This window comes from Dermacentor silvarum, chromosome 10, assembly GCF_013339745.2.
Source record: "Dermacentor silvarum isolate Dsil-2018 chromosome 10, BIME_Dsil_1.4, whole genome shotgun sequence".
In the NCBI taxonomy this organism is placed as follows: Eukaryota; Metazoa; Arthropoda; class Arachnida; order Ixodida; family Ixodidae; genus Dermacentor; species Dermacentor silvarum.
This window is the reverse complement of record NC_051163.1, coordinates 18734839-18756172: the sequence shown is the minus strand read 5'-3', so window position 1 is coordinate 18756172 and position 21334 is coordinate 18734839. Positions and strand designations below refer to the sequence as shown.

General features: G+C 46.7%; 1 protein-coding gene across 6 annotated transcripts in view; it reads left to right on the top strand.

The window, feature by feature from the left end:
• The window catches only part of LOC119431006 (galactosylceramide sulfotransferase), a 96079-nt gene that overhangs the window by 50202 nt on the left and 24543 nt on the right, over window positions 1-21334 (top strand). Inside the window, exon 1 of one of the 6 annotated variants that reach the window (XM_049656885.1) lies at window positions 4483-4798. The exons of 3 other annotated variants lie outside the window; for them this stretch is intronic. The gene's annotated coding sequence lies outside the window, so the exon portion shown is untranslated. Of the gene's footprint in view, window positions 1-4482; window positions 4811-21334 lie in introns of those variants that run through there. 2 more of the 6 variants (XM_049656886.1, XM_049656888.1) reach the window with 2 other exon arrangements.

The following is a 21334-nucleotide window of genomic DNA, read 5'->3' as shown; positions in this document are numbered from 1 at the left end:
GTAATAAATACCTTGTTTAAAATAAAAGCGATTGTGGACTAACGGTTAGATGCGTCAGCCTGCTGTGCTGAGGGGCCGAGTTTCTTTTAAGCCACCATCGGACCCGTAATTAATTTTTTTTACCTTTTTTTTTTCTTTTTTAAGTACGATCTATTCGTCGAGACAGCAGGAGCGCCCAGCAGCCACGGTCAGGGAATTCCGGGGGAGGGTTCGCGAAGAAATCGCCGCTTTAAAACATCTGGTAAACGTATAACTGTGTCTATTCCTTAACGCGTAGTAACGAAAGGCGTTCCCGTGCGCTTTGTGAACGTACCCAGTCAACCGAAAAAGTTAACGGAACACGGGACCTCAGAACTCGTTCAATTCCCGAGCAGCCTGTATCTGTAACCATGCAATATATATATATATATATATATATATATATATATATATATATATATATATATATATATATAAAACACGTATACGCCATTGTTGTACGCATATTCTATAGTCGAGGCCCGAAATGCAAATGCCAGGATGTGTTGTGAGGCTGCGGAGATATATTCAGCTTTTTTTTTTTTTTTTTTAGATTTCATGGTCCGTAATATTTTGTGGTTGAATGTACTGAGTGGTGAAGCAACGCGTACGCGGGCGACGATCACATGCGCGTACGGCGCTGTGTGGAAAATTGCTGGAGTGGAAATGATTTCCCGAAGATGAAGCCGGCACCGCAGCCATCTGAGGAGGGGGCACAATAAAACATTAGCGCTTTTCTCACGCTTCCCGCGAGGTAATCGCGACTTGTATTTCGCCAGGCAGATACTTATCTGCGTGTATCTCTGTATTACTGGTTTTATAGTATGAAATCTGAACACCCTGCCAAATTGTATTGCCGATATATAACGTCATCAATACTGAGAAGTTACTATTTTCGTTGGGAGCAACCAGCTTTTGAGAGAGAGAGCAAGCGAGAGAGGAAAGGCAGGGAGGTTAACCAGAAGTCAGTTTCTGGTTTGCTACCCTACACTGGGGTGGGGGATAAAGGGGTTGGAGAGAGTGCAAAGAGAGAGAGAGAGAGAAAACCCGGCTTTTATTTTCTAGTTGGCCTAGCATTACAATAACAGAGCCAAATCGCTTAATCTGTAAGCGGACATCGCCCGACAAGGCTCTATTTCAGAGTTGAATGAGGGGGCAAGCATTTGCCTCACCTCTCCTGGTAAGAGGCTACGGGAGCTTCCGCTCCAGCAATTTTTCTTTGACCTCCTTGGGTAGAACACTACGACTGCAGGATACCGGCGTCGCGTCTTTTACGTTTGCGGCTCCGGCGCGTCGGACATACGAGCCGTATCTGGAGAGTTGATTCCTCTCTTTTTACGACGCCGCTATCACGTCCTTCGTAGGTGTGCGTTCCGCCGGCCTACTGCCCGTCCCCGAACGACCGCTTTATCTTGCTCTGTGCTCCCATGCCTCGCGCCTCCTAATACGCGACGATTGTTCTGGCGCGCGCCTTTTAATTGGACGTGCGAAACTATCTAGAAACTATAGCCCGCCTGTCACACTGTCTGAAAAAAGAAAAAGGAAGGAAAATTTTGTCGGGCAGAAGGCATTCGTTGGGGATGTTTATCTACGTTAATGCGATTAGCATCCAAGTGGGGGTGCTATGTAATTTGGTGATCGGAAATGAATTATTGGCAGATGCAGTTAAAACTCGATCTAATGAAACCCAAGTTTACGAAGTTCCCGATCTAGCGAAGATATTTACATTCCCCGGCAGCTACCCACAGGGTTCGATGTTGTTATCGGCCCGAATTAACGGAACTAATGGCCACCAAACCCAATTTAACAAGGTTTTTCTTCAAATAAATGTGAAAAAAAAAAGCGGTGATTCCTTCTAATTTTGACACAGACGGGCTTTATCTTCGAGCGTGCGCCCTATAACGCGATTGCGTTAAAACATCTAGACGCCCTAGTTACGGTATTTGCGCACGCGTCTTTGCATATCGGCAGCCTGTCATAGCTTCACGTGACCGTCTACCTGGCCTGCATCGCACAAGCGATTCGGGTCGCCCTCGCGGACTTTTCACACGCGCAGGCGTGGGTTAGCGGCAAATACAACGCCGCGGTAGCTTCTGGGTGTCGCTACGTTACAATTTTAGATTTCGAAGGACCGAAAAAATTTCTTTCTCGATTTTACGAACTTCCCGATTTAACGAACTTATTCTAGCGTGGTCATTCATCATTTCGTTAAATCGAGTTTCAACTGTATTTTAATGATCCTGTTATGTAATTATGGAGTGTAAGTCGTCTGTTCGAGCAAATACCTACTGGCACAGACCTAATGGCCTAGGTTGCCTACTAGGTCAGGCAGCAGCCAGCAGCGAGTTGTCTATATTCGGGCATTCATGTTGTCTGCTCGGCAAGGCAACCTAGTCAGCACATACGGCCCAGGCTGGTAAGCAACTCGGTCAGTGGAAGAGCGGCGTAGATAGATAGATAGATAGATAGATAGATAGATAGATAGATAGATAGATAGATAGATAGATAGATAGATAGATAGATAGATAGATAGATAGATAGATAGATAGATAGATAGATAGATAGATAGATCTTCTCTCTATACCTCTTGTGTCAGAGTGGCCCATACCTATATCTGGAGGATGGACCAAGGATGGATACCTACACAGTGACCCAACGATGGGGTAACCCAATTGCAAGAAAATTAAAGAGAATCAAAGACAGTCGTTGAATATCATGCGCAATTCCGTTAAGACGTCTGTCTGATTTATGTAAATGTGCTTTGGAACGTTTTGACGCGGGGAACGTTATTCGGAACTTGGTGGGTTGTGTTTCTTGGTCTTCTTTACAATCCTGTGTGATCATTTCCTACCGATCAAAACAATTAACCGAGCTTGCATAGGCGCTGCCAAAGTACATTACATCACCGAGTGCTGGTCCATAAACTACCAATACTCTTCCCACGGCAAGAGTGGCTGCTTCGGAAATTGCAGATAGGCGTTGTATTACTCACTATTACAACTGAAGTTATTATTAACATTTAGTGCCAATTTATAGCGTTCTCTATACTTTGAAGTGTAGCAGGACGCGCCGCCGGAGCCGGACCTGTTTATCTTGCGCTCCCGAGCTGTATGTATCATTAATTATATGCGTCACCAACAAGGCCAACATTTTTTCCCCATGCTCTTACGTTTTAACCGTGTCCTGGACAACATCGAGCTTCCTTCGGAGGCGTACAAACACATTCGTTACCGTCACGTGATGCGAATTGTCCGAATAAGCCAAGGGTATGTCAATAGGGGAACCCGCCTCGTTACATCATACGAGTCCCTCTCGCCAGCCTTCTTTCATGCACATGTTGCTGTGTTCTTTTTTTTTTCCTCGTCCTAACCACGCCGTTTGAGAAAATCGCTTCGGGAAAACTCGCATCACAGTTTCGACGTTCGTGCGACCGGCGCGCATAGCATAGCTCGCTTTCGTCATGACTTTTAACGCGACTTCCGCCGCACAACTCCTCGTCCTCTGTCGTTTTGCCACGTGACCGTCACCCCCCTCTCCCCCATCTTGGAGACACCGTGGGGGTCCGGGAGGTCTGGTGTGTGTACGCCGTCGCCAACAGGCCGAAACCATCTGCCGATAGTGTATGCTTGCCTCCTCTCCCGATCCGCTTGCTTTTTCTTGTTTTTTTTTTTTTTTTGTTTAGGGGGGAAGGGTAGACGACCCTTTCCCTTCTTGAGAGGGGCTCGTCGTCTGGTGGTCGTCGTCTGTCTAGAGGGATTCGGGCGCGACGATGAAAGAGAGTTAATAGAAAAAAAAAACGAAAAAAAAAATTAAACAAAAATAAACCGACCCTAAGAACCACGAAAATCGGGCTCTGCCCCCGCATGCCGCCGCCGCTTCTGCGTAAAGCGGACGCCGCCGCAGCAACAAGCTACACTGTTGTGTTCTCCCCCCCTCCCCCCAACCGCGCTAGCTCGCTCGCGTTGGTGGCGGTGGTGACTCGGTCAAGTAGGAACGCACCACGCCCTCTACCTCCCCCTCACCCACCCACCCCCCTTTCCCTCCTTTCTCCGTCTCCGTACCGCGTGTTTTCAAATGCCTACGCTCCATCGCTGTTTCGGGTACGAGACGTTCTCCCCCCCCACGAGAGTTCGTAAAGGAGCGCGTTTTCGGGTGGCGCCAAACCAAAGAACGACAACTTTCTTTCTTTCTCTAAGCGATACTCGACAGGAGACGACTGCCCAATGCTGCAGAACTGTTCGCGACGTTCGAGAAGGAGGATCGGTCCGTTTCCAGTGCGCCTGCCGGCAACACTCGCTCTCCCTGCTGCTTCTACAATTCGCCACTGGCCTGCCAAAGCTTCCCCGGGGTTCTAATTTTAAACCGCGCCGCCCCGGAATCTCGCCCAGTTTCCCCTCGCGCGCGACCCGGGTCCGACCGACCGACCGACCGACCCCGTAGTGAGTGAGTGAGAGTGAGTGAGTGAGGGGACACGCCACACCTACACCATAGCCAACAAGTGCTGTGCATTCCTACCTGTCTCGGCTTGTCCGCGTCATCCTTCTCTGTCGTGCCTACACATGCTGCGAACGTCGCCGACGAAGGATGCTTTGGCCGGAGCTGCATTGAACTTAGCCTCCCCCCGCTTCCGTGGCCTGTTCAGTGTCGTCTTGTGAGGCGGTTTGGTGGTGTTCATGACACGTCAAGGTGGTGCTTGTGTTCATCTGCCCGTCTTGTGGTGCCGAAAAAGCGTGGCGGAGTCGTGTTGAGCTGTGCCCGGTTATCACTGCGCGCTTGCTTGGTGTGTGGGTGAGTGAGTGAAGCTTTACTAATACAACGACACACAAAAAATGTGTTTGTGGGGGAGGGTGGTGGTGGTCAGGTGTTAAAGGGGGAAGGCAGAGGAGAGTTGACCTGTTAGCTTCAGTGGGAGACGGATTAATAACGCATATGAAGATACGACGACGTGTGCCAACTCTCCCTGTAAATCGAGGTTTAACGTCCAGATGCGGTGAAATTCGTGTGTCCCAACCGGGCGTGCGGATTGCGTGTGTTGCACGCTCGAATATATAACGTGTGGAGCGTGCGAGCGCTGCCGAGTGACGTTTACTGCGTTTTGGTCACGTGGTCACAGTGCCAGATATATCGCGGTGCGTTTTTTTTTTTTTTTTCCGGGCTCGGGTGATGGTACACGTACGGTGATCAAGCCGAGCCGCAAGGTGATTTCCGTATCTCCATCACCCGCTCTTGTGACTCCTACAATTGTCAACGAATATAGGCTTTCAGAAAGGTCGTTGACAGGATCAGAGACGTGCCGTTTTTTTTTTTTTTTTTTTCATCAGTTCGAGTTCGAAGCATGAATCAGTCAGCTGTATAATCCTGTGTAACTGGCGCAGGGGTGGTCAAAGATTGAATCTTCTAGGAGCCACGAACGAAATAGTTCAGCGTATGGTTCTATACACATGTTGCTGCCCTCCCCCCCCCCCCCTCACTCGTGCACGCACGCAGGTCCGATTTTAATGACATCGACTGCCATTATACCCAAGGGCACCAAGGTTACCCAAGGACACATAGGGACTATACTATATTCTCATCATTATTATTTGTTTTCCGGTTAAAGTTAAAAAAAAATTAAATTATGGGGTTTTACGTGCCAAAACCAGTTCTGATTATGAGGCACGCCGTAGTGGGGGACTCCGGAAATTTGGACCACCTGGGGTTCTTTAACGTGCACCTAAATCTAAGTACACGGGTGTTTTCGCATTTCGCCCCCATCGAATCCGGTTAAAGTGGTGGCAATCGGTGAAAGCAGAGGTACAGCGCAAAAGCAAAAAAAAAAAAAAAAATAAATTTAAGAAAGGACGCGAGGGCACCGGAACACAACAGATGAAATGGTGACGCGTGTAAACGCTGCTTAAGACATCAGTATTTTATTTTCAGCGCCGAGCAGAACCAAGGAGCGCAGTCGCAAAAACCACCTGTGCAGCTGGAAAGTATTTAGTACGCCTTGGAATGATGCGCGCATTGTCCGCATGTGCTGTCACGTTACAGCTCCGATAAAACGCAGTCTAACGAACTCGCACGGCATGAAAAGGGTGCCAGTCTCATATCGGTCGTCGGATGCGAGGTCTTAACCCTTTGAGACGCCACTTTATCCTGTTGATTGAAAGCTTGCTTTCACCAAATTTCTTGCATCTTCAGAATCATAGAAAGTGTACTGTTGCAGAAAAGATTAAGAACTTTTAATTATTTAATGAGTTTTGTCGGGTTTACAGAATGGGGTCTCCACGCGAAAACGCACTACAGGCCCTCAACCTGCCACTTCAAAATTATGCCTGGTGCAGCCCCCCCCCCTCGAATTTTTTTCGTGCTGTCGTGCACCGCCGACCCAATCAACCACCGGTGCCGGGAATCATTCTGGATTTTGTCTACAATGTCTTTTTCACGCTCGAAAAGACATTGCGGCGCGAACATTGCGAACTCGGGCTGGATTTCGTGGCAACGCCCATGCATCTGGAGTCACTTAACAAAAGAAGCCCCATTCGAGCACGTTTCAAGTGCTTTTCGATGGCAAGTGGGTGCGTCGCAGCATCGCGCGGCCGCCGCGGAATCTACGGAGCGCATGGATTTAAATTCCGAAACTTTATGGGTATACAGTTCTCATAAACATTTGACGCGAAAGGTGCACTGACATTTCCAAAGGCGTGCTTCAGATTTTCAATTCTGGAACTTTATGGGTTTAATGTTCTTATAAACTTGGGCCAACATGCGCGCACTGGAGCCCGCGTGTCCAAGCCGTTCCAGAAATGGAAACGCGCGCTCGAAATCTTCCACATACACGAAAATACTAAATATCACCGTGACTGTCAGCTGGCAGCTGATAATTTTCTCCAAACAGTTTCAGGAAGCGCACCCAATGTGATCGATCGGCTGGACCAGGGCAGGCAAAACAAAGTAAGAAAACAGAAGAAAGTTAATGGCCTGACAGTTAATTCAGACAGGGTTTTCTTTTTTTTTTTTTGCAGGCGACAAGGTCTGACTCTCCGTGGCCATAGGGACAGTGGTCCTATGGACTTAAGCAAGGACCCCGCACAAATACTGGTATTTTGAGAGGTATTCGCAAGCGAGCTGATTGCAGAGATACAGATTTGAAGAACCATTTGGAAAGTTAGTAATGCCTCGTACTTAAGCCCAGATGTACAAAAACAAATTATAGAAATGTGTGGTGAAATTATCAAAGAAAGCCTAGTTGCAAAAATAAACGCTGCAGGCTGCTTCTCAGTGCTTGCTAAGGAAACGACGGATATTCTGTAATCGAACAGCTTACCGTTTGTGCAAGGTTCTTAAACAAGGATGCCAACGACATCGAAGATATCGACATAAATATCAAACGAGCGAGTAAACCTGAAAATGATATTCGCGGTAAGACGATGGCGTGAAATTCGGGCTTTCCTGTATTCTTGTTCCCTTGCCAGGTTATTGAACATTATCTTTTTCTTCTGCATGATAATCTTCAACCCCACTCTTACACATTTCTCGGTTAAGGTCCTCAATCACTCGTTGTAATTCGTCCACATTGTTGCTGAACAGGACAATGTCGTCTGCAAACCGAAGGTTGCTGAGATATTCGCCGTTGATCCTCACTCCTATAAGCCTTCCCAGTCTAAGAGCTTGAATACTTCTTCTAAGCATGCAGTGAATAGCATCGGAGAGAGAGAGAGAGAGAAGAGACTTTATTGAGAGAGAAGAGTGTGTCTCCTTGCCTAACCCCTTTCTTGATAGGTATCTTTCTACTTTTCTTGTGGAGAACCAAGGTAGCTGTGGAATCCTTGTAGATATTTGCCAAGATATTCACGTATGCCTCCTGTACTCCTTGATTACGCAATGCCTCTAGTGACTGCTGGTATCTCTACTGAATCAAATGCCTTTTCATAATCTATGAAAGCCATATAGAGAGGTTGATTGTACTCCGCAGATTTCTCGATTACCTGATTGATGACATGGATATGATTCATCGTACAATATCCCTTCCTGAAGCCAGCCTGTTCTCTTGGTTGGCTGAAGCCAAGTGTTGCCCTGATTCTATTGGAAATTATCTTGGTGAATATTTTTTACAATACTGAAAGCAAGGGGTCTATAATTCTTCAATTCTTTAACGTCTCCCTTCTTATGGATTAGTATAATGTTGGCGTTCTTCCAGCTCTCTGGTACACTTGAAGTCGTGAGGCATTGGGTATAAAGGGCCACAAGCTTTTCAAGCATATCTTCTCCATCTTTGATTAAATACACACACCACACACACACACCACACACACACACACACACACACACACACACACACACACACACACACACACACACACACACACACACACACACACACACACACACACACACACACACACACACACACACACACACACACACACACACACCCACACACACACACACACACACACACACACACACACACACACACACACACACACACACACACACACACACACACACACACACACACACACACACACACACACACACACACACACACACACACACACACACACACACACACACACACACACACACACACACACACACACACACACACACACACACACACACACACACACACACACACACACACACACACACACACACACACACACACACACACACACACACACACACACACACACACACACACACACACACCACACACACACACACACACACACACACACACACACACACACACATCGTGGTTTTGGCACGTACAACACCATAGTTTAATTTTAATTTTTAACTAAAGCGGTTCACTTCACATAAATTTCGACATGTATGTTGGACCTGCAGCATTTTAAAAAAGAAATGGAATGCAACAACTATGGAGTCACGTTTTGTTTGTTTGTATGTTTCATCGCATGTCGCGCAATTCGGAACGTCTCTGAACTTTATTACTTTGATTTTCGTCCTCACGCTGTCACGTTGTCGGTACCGTTGTTCAAAGCGCGCCTGTTATTTCTCCGGCAATCCTCGTTGACGGCGGATTTGCCGTAAACAGACGATTCTGTCGAAAACTATTTGGGGAGTTTTCGAAACAGCCCGGACGCGAACGGCTTGGCGCACGGCACACGCAGTTAGCATGCTTCACTGTGCATCTAACGAAAGCTTTCTTTTTTTTTTTTTTTTTGAAAGGGGGTGGCGGGGGGGGGGGGGGGGGGGGAGGCTTTAGCTTTTCTGAGCGCGCGGTATAACTCACGGACAGCGGAAACATCGCAGCTTCATATATAGCAAACGTGGCCGTCGGCTTAGAAAGTGTCAACTGAACTCTGGTGCATACATTAAAGAAGACACACATGCTATACCTGTTGCTTTATTTATGCTAATCAGAAAAATGGAAAGAACAAAATCGCCCGAGACAGCGCTTTTCCGCGTATAAGCTCAGACCGATTTTTGCTTTTGCCCCATGCGACCTTCCTATATATATATATATATATATATATATATATATATATATATATATATATGTGAAAAATTGTGGGGTTTTACGTGCTAAAACTACGATCTGATTACGAGGCACGCCGTATAGCGGGGGACTCCGGAATAATTTTGACCACCTGGGGGTTCTTTAACGGGCAGGTGTTTTCGCATTTCGCCCCCCGTCGAAATGCGGCCACCGCGGCCGGTATTTGATCCCGCGGCTTTCCTATATAAAAACTAGACTTCCTACTGTATAAATACTTTTACATTCTTTATAAGTTTATGGGCTTTATGGATTTTTTTTTTATAAACAGGGCAACTGGCTCGATGACAAATGCGGCTGCGCATGCGCGACTAGACGGTTTCCGTTGCCGCAGCTTTCGTGCCATGGCCGTCTTACTTCTTTCTTTATTATCTTTTTTTTTTTTTTTTTTTTGCTGATGCGGCTTAGCTGAACAAGAATTGAACGCGCAGTCTGCACACCCGACCCGTATCGGCGACAGTGTACGGAAACAGGTGCGCCTATCCTGGCTTTTTTTTTTTTTTTTTTAAGTCTTTCGCACACCGCCACGCATGCAGGCCTCTGCGATCCCCTGTATATCGCCACGGCCCCTTATCGACATGCAACAAAACGATCAGCTATAGGCTCCGCGAGTTGGCGTTGTATCGATGCGTACACCGTCAGAAAAGTTATTTCGCAAACTCTCTCTCTCTCTCTCTCTCTCTCTATCACACGTTTCTTGTTCGTATATGGGCTGACCCACCGTTCCCGTTGCTTTCGTGAAATGAACGCGTATAAAACGTTGATCGATAGCTTTTAGCGGGGACGATGTGTAATGTACAGAATGCGAAGTTTGTAGCTGTGTTTGGTATAGGTTACACGTTTCTGCTAAACCAGAACAAGAGCTCTTGCCGTGAAAGGTAAGAGTGCGCACACCGTGTAAGAGAGCTCCGGTGGCGGGTTCGTCATACACACACACGTATGACGAACCGGGTCACATGTATAGCAACCTATACTGCTCCCACAGATGTGCCGGTTGACGGCTCTCTTCTATACGTAATTACGCAATCGAACAACAAATGCTATATACTTACATATCCTCACTGCAACAACTATGCGCCTTCAAGCGCGCCATTCCTTCAATAATGCATTCAAGAAGCGTTCGCTTATATCGACAATAGTCGTCTTTTTAAAATTACTATTATAAGTCACATTTGTTGTGCGACGAAAACGCGTGTGTGTGGTGTGGGCGTATTGTGTGGGTCGCCGGCCGCCTCCTTCGCAGCAGAGCTGTTGCAATGTGTGCGTCATCGTCACGGACGTATGTATAGGCTGTGTTTAAGTGCCGTTGAATATGCAGGCTGCACTACATTTACGCGCGCAAGCGTTCGACGCGAGTCTGTCGGTCAATATGGTCGTCTGCTTCTGCTTCCAGGCTTTCTCGCCCTGCTACGCAATCGATGTTCGTCTGTTCGATTCGACGAGCGCCGTCTGTTCGATTCGACACAGTTCTGTCATGACTGCAGTCGATGACTTATCGACCATCATGACTTATCCCCCTGCAGGATTTGTGTGCGTGCACGCCTGCATCAAAAGCAAAAGCCCTGATGAAGATATTTTCAACGGGCCGTATGCATCTTAAAACACTTCTGGTGGGGTCCGTGCTGCAAGTTTGAATTGTATGTGTGAGGGTGTTTTAGTAAAAACAAGTTGAAAGGTAGACGTCTGCTTGTTTGCTCCCGGTATCAGTATGTCATGATACGGCGGATTCATTTCTTTCGCTGTATTTCACGATATTTTACATCCAACATGCGCTGTAAACCGATTTACACCCATCACGGGTGTTTTATGTATAACAAACACCCTTACACGTGTGAGGGTGTGAGTTATAACACCATTGCAAATTGGTTTGCGGTGTATTTTCAAGCAGCTGGATGGGTGCTTCCCAAGCAATGAAATAGCTGACGCGAAACACTTGACATGAAATAGTTAATGTTCTTATATCTAACATTCCTGTAGATAATTCTCGCATAGATTCCACATTCTGTAAACCTGACAAGAACTCACTGAATAATTAAAAACTCTTAATCCGTTCTGAAAGCAGTACGCTTTCCATGATTCTGAAGATGCAATAGATGTGAAACAAAATTTTCGATGGATTGAATTAATTTGGCACCGGGAGGGCTTGTACACGTAAGCGCGTTGCTATAGTTGACTGTTCGTACTGGGGGTGCTATACTGATGGCCATTATGAAAGGGAACGCATGCTAATGAATGACCCTGTAGTAGAAGCGAGGCTTACGAAATTAGGAGCAATGACTTGGATGAAGTGAATATAAATTAAGCGGTAAGGTTGTCCTCATTCACGGAATTAAATATTTTTATACGAAAGTATTGCTCGTAACTTATAACGATGCAACGGATGCAGAGAGAAGCAAGCAGAAGTAGCACGAGGCAGTGCAGACCGAACGCTTTATACGTACGTACGTATTATACGGAAACATTTCTTTCGTACTACGTAAAGAGAGAGAAGAACGTGTCTTAACAACTTCGTCTCTGTGTATGACGGCACCTGTACTCGCCGTGGCGGCTGTGACAATATGGCATTCTGCTACACATAATATAAGCGTTCCATTTATTGTCTCCTAGCAATATAAGAATCAAGTTTCGGGTTGCGCTCGTGATACCTTTCTCTGCTCCTGTAACACTGCTGCTGGTACATTTGTGTTCTGGGCTTTATATAGAAAAATGCGTACTTATTCTTAGCATTCCTGTGCGTGCACACATTTATATCATATTATGTGCGTATAAACTGTCAATATTTGCTTTTGTTACGGGGAGGGGCAGGCGTTAGCCAGCCGTGAATACCACTTTTAGCCTTGCTCTCCGCGATTTGTTTTCTCTTGTAAATGAGCCAAAATAAACTGAGTTGTTCTTCTTACACCGATGGTTGGAACGGTAAAAGCAACACGAAAAAATTACCCAGGCCGAAGCGCAGAGAAGACAAGCGCGTTGGTCGCGGGTTCATCTCGCAGCCACGGCTACCGCATTACTACCGGATGCGGAATGTATAAGAAACGCGCATGCGCTGTACGCTTCGAGTTAGTTGGTCGAAGTGAATGCGGCGCATTCCGCTGCGGCGTCTCTCATAGCCGCGCCAGTGTCTTGCTTCGGCAGGTTGAAATCGATTCATCACTCCGTCACCACATGCCGGTCTTTTCACTGCAAGCTACAGCACTTAGTCTTGTAAATGACGTCTTTCGATGCACGGCGGTTGACGGAAGGCTTCGCGAGCGGTTTTTTTTTTTTTTTTACATATACACTGGAATCGTGTTGATACGATTCTGCATATTACGTTTTTCGGGATAATGCGTTTTTTTCCCTGCTATATACGATTTTTGGATAGTACGATGTTCGGATGATACGTTTGATTTTCCAGTTCCCGTGAAGACCGTATCAACGAGATTACACTGTAGTTAGCGCACCGTAAGAACGTATAGAGCGTGATTATGAGCAAAACAATGGGCATCTGACGAGTGCACTGTTGGACTGCAGCGAGGAATGCGCAGAGTGACGGACACAGTTCGTTTGCGATGATGCACGCATAGGCGTGCTCGAACCGATTGACGGGCTCGTGTCAGGTAGTGGCGGCGTATTTCATCAGAACGAATTAGGTCACGTGTCCTGTCAGACACGCGCATCTGTCCGGGAGCTTCCCGCCCCTCCGCAACTGCTGGATTTTTTTTTTTTCCTCTCGTCATTACTGCGCAATGGTGCGAGCTGCGGGACGTGCTATACATGGCTCCTGGGAGCGTCTCCAGATGCAGGGACACTAAATATTAATAGTAGCTTTTTTATTTATTTTTGCCTACTGCAGGCGTATACGACTAGAGTATGAAATTACACAAACTGACGACCGAGCTCTGTGCTTTTTCTCACATGAAAATGTTATACAAACTGATACTTTTGTAAGCCGGGAAGTACATTCTTCCTTGGTAGTCGTCTGTCAGCGGGGACGTTATTTCAGCATATTTGAGCTTTGGCTGGAGATATACGCGAGTATTCAGGATTTAGTACTCTAGCGTATATTCACAGCTTCACATTCGCCGTATTTGTCGAAGAAAAAATAATGTTGTCTACTACACACTGGTGGATCAAACTCGTGTCCCTGCAGCAGTAAGCGGTGCCCAAAATATGGCAATCATGACGTCGTGCTTTCGGCTCCTGCAATCGCTTCCGACGCGTGCAGCCAAGAAAAGCATAGCCTTTCAGATCTGTTTCTGTTGCTCTGGGGGAACCTTCGCAGGGGCGTCGAATTTGGAGATCACTTACGTACAGTTGATAGCCGGACGCACTGCGCAGTCGCCCAGCTTTGGAGCTTGGCAACTTGTACAGAGTTTTACGTGCATGTTTTATGTACTCGGTCTTATGTATTTTCTTAAAGAGCCCAGTTGTCTTCTTTATTTGACGCAGTAAATGAGTTCGAAGCTTGAGGAATTGCTCAAGGGCCTGATGAACTTATTATTAATGCGATTATGCCTCATGAGGCGCAAAATCCGGCGTTGGCGTGACCACGATGGTCCAAAAAGTCAAGTGAGCCAATCGAGGCAGTTGATGACGTTAATTAAGCAAAGTTAATTAAGGTAGGGCGAATTATTGCACAGGTTTACTTAAGATAGAGTTCATCACGGCACTCGAACGAACGACCATTGGTGGGAGTCAAACCGACGACATTTGGTGTTAATTAAGGCACTCGAACCCACGACCTTTGTTGAGAGTTGAATCCTCGGCCTTTGGGGGTCGCAATGCTTTCATATTCATCCGCGTAGGGATAACTAAGTGCCCCTTGAATTTTACAGCGATAGCTCTAATACTTCAGATACCAACCCAGAAAACGCCTGGTTCCGTAAATACGACCTTCAAGCTCAGCCACGGTCAAACTGTCACTTAGCCTGCCTAGTGCGTTTTGGACACGCGCGCGTCTCGGGCCTACAGCAAACAATGCATAAAATGATAAAAAGAGATCCTAGGGCCTTCACATTTTGATATAAGACGGCTTATAATGCCCGGGGAAAAATGTCTTTGCAGAAGTGCATTTGTGTTTCAAAGTGAAACCGACTTTAAGGGGATCGTTGTAAGCTTGATCCTTGTAAGCTGGCTTTCTCACATTTTGTGTTGCAGTGAAGCCTAGTACTGATAGATAAAAATGCGATGCGAACGGGGCCCGATAACGCTATCGCGTTCCACTCTTAAAGGCGAAGCTTAAGCGTCCTCATTTTTTAATATTATTTTCATTCCGCATTTGTCCGAATGGGGTCACCGCTGTTGGAAATATATCCCGCGACCACCTATTGTCAAAAAATGGAAAAGCCTTTGAATAGGACATCGGCTGACCAGAAACGCGGCTGCAGCCTTTGCCTGTGTGCCCCGTCTACACAATACGGCGCCGCGCGCAGACCAACTGCGTAGGAGGAACCGCCGCTAATTGCGTCGCGTGCGTTTTTGTGATCGCGCGGGCAAACAACCTGGAAAAAAATAGAAAAAAAAAAGAGAGGGAGGGACCTCGCTCGACCGGACGATTGTGCGCATGCGCGTAGCCGGAAAACGCTGTCACGCGAACTGTGCGGCCGTGGAGACGGGAAAGAAAGGCCGTATGAGAGGAGGCGATAACAAAAAACACGTCCATCAACGATACATCTATCTCCCACGTGGGAACATCGTAAAGCCGCCACTGTTCAAACATGGCGACTACATGGCCACTGCATGGCGGATGTTCCGAGACATAAAGAAACTAAAGAAAGTCTCAAAACAATGCAAAATGTCCAACCTCGAACCAGCATGAAGTCGTGTGTGTGTGTGTGTGTGTGTGTGTGTGTGTGTGTGTGTGTGTGTGTGTGTGTGTGCGTGTGCGTGTGCGTGTGCGCGCGTGTGTGTGCGCGCGCGCGCGCGTGTGTGTGTGTGTGTGTGCGTGTGTGTGTGTGTGTGTGTTTCTCCCAGTTTTTGTGATTTTTCTGCACGTATCGGCTACACAAAGGTTGTTTCGATTCAGGCCCTCTTTCGGCAGCTGTTCCTATACAAAGTTTGTCGGCAGCATCGGCTATTTTTAACTTCTTTCTTGTTCATCTTTTCGAAAGTCATTTCCGTTTTGTCACCGAGGCTTCACCATCATCAGCTGAGTAAAGTCTACTGCGAGTCGGAGACCTTTGCAAACGCCGTTCGATTACCCCTGTTTCGGGGCAGCTTCGTTGCAGGTGGATCGCTTCCCTAGTCCGCCGAAATTTAAGTGAACCCGCGAACCTCGCTTTCGGCATTCGAATGCCGTAGCTTCTGTCCGTTGCGAGAACATGTTTTTCGAGTCCGCACTGAAAGTGCAGCCGGTGATCCGTATTGAATACATAAAACTGGCCGCCCGTAGAAGAAAAATCTATGTAAACACAGTATCCTATTCGCTCTCGCTAGGCAATGTATGGATTTGTGAACTAAATCAAAGCACCTTACGTCCACCCGTACGTACAGAATCGCACTGTTCTAGTAACTGAGACTTGGGTGTTCCGAACAGCAGGACTTCGATTAGAGTTCCATGGACGCTAAATTAAGCCACGTGACGATTTGCGTTACAGCTAGAGACGTTGCAAAGTGTCGCTTTTCTGGACGCCGTGATGTATACAGGCCACTGCGTAAATTCCCTGTACCAGTATAATTTCGTGTTTCCTTTCGTTCCATTCTGTTCCTTTCTCATGTAGCCAGCGCGTGGCTAATAGCTACTGCTGAGGATGAAGTGTGTTTAAAGCGGACAGGCTGGGCGAGTTGGAAAATCGACATCTCATGCGTTTCCAGCGCTTTAAAGAAATATGAAAAATTAAGAGAAGAGGAAAGACGCAAGGACAGGTACCAGCGTCTTTCCTCTTCTCTTGATTTTTCCTATTTATTTAAAGCGCTCGAAATGCATGAGACGAAGTGTGTGTGTGTGTGTGTGTGTGTGTGTGTGTGTGTGTGTGTGTGTGTGTGTGTGTGTGTGTGTGTGTGTGTGTGTGTGTGTGTGTGTGTGTGTGTACTTGCCGGTGGGATATCACGTTTGGTGAGAGACAGCATCATTTCGGACTCTATTCGACTCCGATGTGCCATGACTAACAACAACTCTCGTCAGGAGAAACGAACCGGCGACCTTGCCGACGATCCACGCCGAGAACGTCTACCGTTTCCGCGCTTTTGTTCAAGCTCACGCCTCATCACCACACGAACTGACGACTTCTTTCGTGATTTCCCGTCCTCGAGACAACAACGGTGGCTCTTTCTGTCTTTTAACTTCTCTCTCTCTCTCTCCCCCCCCCCCCCCCCCCCGCCGCTGCTGCTGCTGCTGCTTCTGAGTTGATTTCATTCTTCTCTTTTTTTTTTCCCCCTTTCTTTCATCTTTTGCTTCTTGGCGACGCCGCGCCGGCTAACTTGGCGACGCCTCGTCGTTAGCCGGCATAAAGTGTCCCCCCCCCCCCCCCCCCCCCAGCCCCCCCGCCACCACCACCACCACCATTTCCCCCCTTTCTATATCATTTGTGGGCAGGACGGCCGACGCGCGAAAGGATCTAATTGGTTTGTCCTTGATAAACGCTGGCTCATATTTTTCCCGCCCATCGCGCGACGGGAATAACTGGCACTTATATACTCCGTCGCAACAAGTTCGGTGCAGTGAGGCGAAGGCTGGGTGCTTGTGTCAGCCAATCGGCAGTGGTAGCCGGCTCCGCGTTCCAGACGACAACTTGGAAGGCTCGCCCCCACTGTCCACTAACTATACTAATCATTCCGCGAAGCTTCCATTCAGTTTCCTAACACAGCGCCAACAAACAACGATACGGAGAAGACGCACGAAAAACTACAATACTAGCGCTATTTTTGTGTGTGTGTCAAAAACGACTTCTTCGCGCTGTGTTGGCTATGAGAATCCGTTTACCAACTAGCTCAACTCAACGTAAATCCATTTAGTCGACGTCGCGCACAGGGCTATGAGAGGCGGACAACTGGAGGAGCCCTTCTTGTGGTTCCCTCTTTCAGGTTGGCTGACGCGCCCCACAGTTCGAGCTGTGCCCTGCACGGAATTGGCGGGATGGTCTATGCCTTTCTTTCGCAGCCACATGTTTGAGCTACACTGCACGGAATTGGCGAGATGGTCTATGCGTTCTTTCGCAGCCGGGAAGGCGCGATTGAGAGACGAAGTGAGTGGGGAGTGGTCGGTGGTCTGCGAGCGTTAACGGAGCGTTTAAACGGCGTGATATCTCGGCAAAGCAACCGCTCGGATGAAAGCAACGCCTTACAGGCGACGCAAGAGGCACGGGCGACTTCGAGGAAACTGTTGTTGGCTGATGCCTCGTGACGTGAGACGCGTAAGTCGAACCCGCCACTTCTCGATCCTGCGAATGGCCTTGAAACACTTCCGGTTTCACCGTCTGAGCTAATCCGCTAAATTTAGCGGATAACTAGGAGAGTACGAGTTGTAATAGCCTTTAAAAATATATATACCTTTAGGAGCTTCCAGAGGACACGAATTTCGATACGCAGTTAAAACGCTGTTTGAATAATACATTTACTCCGTTGTATGCGTGAGCTTAATATACTCGCGGCGTGTTTCTTGTATTTATGTATACAGTCGCGAGCAAAAGTCTGAAGACCACGGACGCTATGCGAAAAAAAAAAAAAAAAAATGTGGGGTCGCAGTTTAGCATGCAGGCTGAAATCAAGCGATATGGGCTACCTGCGCCTGATCGATCGATGCAATTTCTCGAGACAATGCCAAGGTGCACGGCTGTGCTAGAACGAATTTTTTTTTTTTTTACTGATGCCGTGGTCTCCTGATTGTACCTGTAGTTGACCAGACTAGAAGACAAAATACTTTATTTTTTCATGGCGAACTTGGGTGCGAGAAATGTGCGACCGGTAGTGTTGTTGAGTCACAAATACCCTGCTGCAACAGTACGGATGGAAGGGTCTAAGTGAGTCATCGTACAAGAACCCCTACCTGAGTTTACGGTCGGAGTAATATTATCTATGCGGTGTGTATAGTTTCAAGAGGTCTGCTACGCGTTGGAGGAAGAAGACGCGTTGCCAATGTCGAGGGGCGACGAAGAGGAAGTCTTGCGATCATGACCCAACAAGAAGGAAAATGCGTTGAATAGAGAGAAAAAAAAAAGTCAATTCCCTTGCTTTCCTTTCTCTGACTCATAAGTTGCTAAATATAGCTTTCCTTAGCTCGGCCGTTTTCCGCATGGCTGCTTGCCATGCAGTGCTCGGGTCGTTGTAAAGTCGGGGAATCTTCCAATTCCTTCCTGCAGATGCAATCTGGCCCTCTCTCTTTTATAATCGATGCACTATTGAACCACTCACGTTTTTAACAAAACACTTTTTTTTTTTTCTTTTTACGCATTGCGCGACAAATTTGACTGGGAGGCTAGTAACAAAAAGCCGCATAATTTTGTACCGCACACCTCGTGACTTTGTGTGGACCTCAGAGTTCGTTCCTTGCGGATATGTCTCGCGAAGTCACCGGCTACAACGAGCAAATCGTAATAAATGCACCCTGAAGTTTAGCAATATATTGTTACTTAGTGAGATTTTCTTAACTAACGCATTTCGATTTCATGTGCAAGTAATGACCGCCTTTCTATAGGAGTAAAAGTGTACTATATGTGGCACAGGTAGCTTATAATAAATACGAACGCGTATATAACACGCGCGCATGATCACGCGCATAAACATCAATGTTGAAAGCGGGTTTCGCATACATAACGCTATCCGATGTTTCGTGCTGTGCCACCGAGCGCGTGCCTTACTTTCTGTTTGCTGTTTCGTTCTCTTTCATCCCACTTTTTTTTTTTTTTTTTGCAATTCAACACGACGCAACACAATGCACTTTATTCGCTTTCTTCGTAACATAATACATTTCCTTGTCACTCTAAGCACACATTACTTGTTAGGTGACCAGGCAACAGTAAATACTTTAATTGCATTCATAAGAAAGGTATACGGGGTGATCGTTTTCCAAGTTTTACGAGAGTTTTTAAAAATCGCCTGCGGCGTAGCATAGTTGTCCTTGAGCTGGATTATTGGAAAAGGACATTACTAGTACGAAAAATCGAAGCACATTATCAATTAACGAAAACTCACAAATTAACTTCCTAAATAAGTAATTACGAGGTCATTCGACTCTATATTAGGTTTATTCATTTATGTTTTGTGTTTGATTAAACTTCCACTTCAACGACGCAATTTACGAATTGTAGCCGGTGAGTTTGTGAGGCGTATCCACTTAAAATGAATTTCCAAGGATTACAGCAGTTTCGAGATATTATTTGCCAAAGTGGGAGACGAAGTACATGGGGGCTCCAGTTACTTTTGTTCTCCAATGAATAGAAGATCGTTTTGTTAAAAAAAAAGTAAGTGGGCCAACAGTGCATTTTTAGGGCAAGTTTGATGGCGCATATCTCCAAACTGGTGTCATTCTGGAAATTCATTCCAAGTGGACGCGCCTTGCAATCTCACCGACTACAATTCGGAAGTTGCAATGCGCCGTAAAGTCATTAATTAACAAGTTAGGGAATTTTTGTTAATTGGTTGAATATATGGTTCCGTCCTCATTCGCATTTAAAAGGTGAATATAGCCGAGCATTGAAGGAGTACATTAACTCAATTAGTAAACATTGCATTGTGCTGTATTCGGGGAACCATTTGCTGTCCTCCTCAAATGCCTCTGTTCAATCGCGAGCAATGTACTCATATGTTTGGTCGCTGTTTGTATAAGTGAACTGAAATCTCTTCATTTAGCTAGTGCTCCAAATAGTTTAACTTCAGTGATTGCGCAGTTAGCAATATGCATATGCATTCAGAAAGAGGCATTAAAGGACTCTGGTTATTTGAAAATTTCTCGCACATACAGGCCCCGTTTTAAAGCTACAAATGCGTATACCGGAGGAAGCTAGAATCAGCGATGTCATCGTCCTAAGCACTCATGTCCGCGCCGGTGTTGTGGTTCGGTTAGCTCGCTTCATTGCTTTTTCTATTCGGCCGTCTGCTATCGTTCTGTGCGCAATAAGCGTCGGTTGACGCTGAGCGCGTGTTCTTTAGTCTAAACGTCGGCGCATTGCGAAATGAATGCCGGCACGCGCCACTTGATCGATCACGCTTTCAACGTTCTGAAATTGTTTACGCGTCGATAGAGCAGCGGGCGTCGTTTGCCGCTTCCGTTCCCTATAGTGCCGTGTGCCACTTGAATGCGTCGAACCGGTCGTGGAGTTTCTTCACGTAAGCGGCCACTTCAGGTGCCGCATGTTGTAAGAGTCTGAAGGAACGATATACGCGTGTGACACATTCAAATGGCCGCTCCGTTCTCTACTCCCCGTAATCTTATCACGCGGCAAGTTGTGTATGCGGACGTTGCAAAGGTAGGGCCGGTATATGGCGTCTTCCTGTAGTCGCTGCTTTATCGTACACGTATATGCAGGCGGTGTCTGGGTCGTAAACGGATTCGTCGTCTTTGTTAGAAGCGGCGCAGTCGCGGAGGTGTTTTTTACCGTTTGCGCGGTACATTGGTAAATCTCTGTTTGTCAGTGCATACACGATTCTTGCTGTGGCTACCTGAGAGTCGCCTGCAGTGCTAGAAACTATATAATAAAAAGCTGGTCATAAAAGACGCCGTCGGAGTGAACGCGACATTCCGACGAGGAAGCCATATATGTATATACCATGTGTTCCACGTAACTTGTGCAAAAATTAAAAAAAAAAATATGTGCGAGTGATACGTAGCTGGACAGAACCGAGGTAATCTTGTTTGCCGTCGCTCGGAGCAAGTCAGACTATTTATTGTATTTC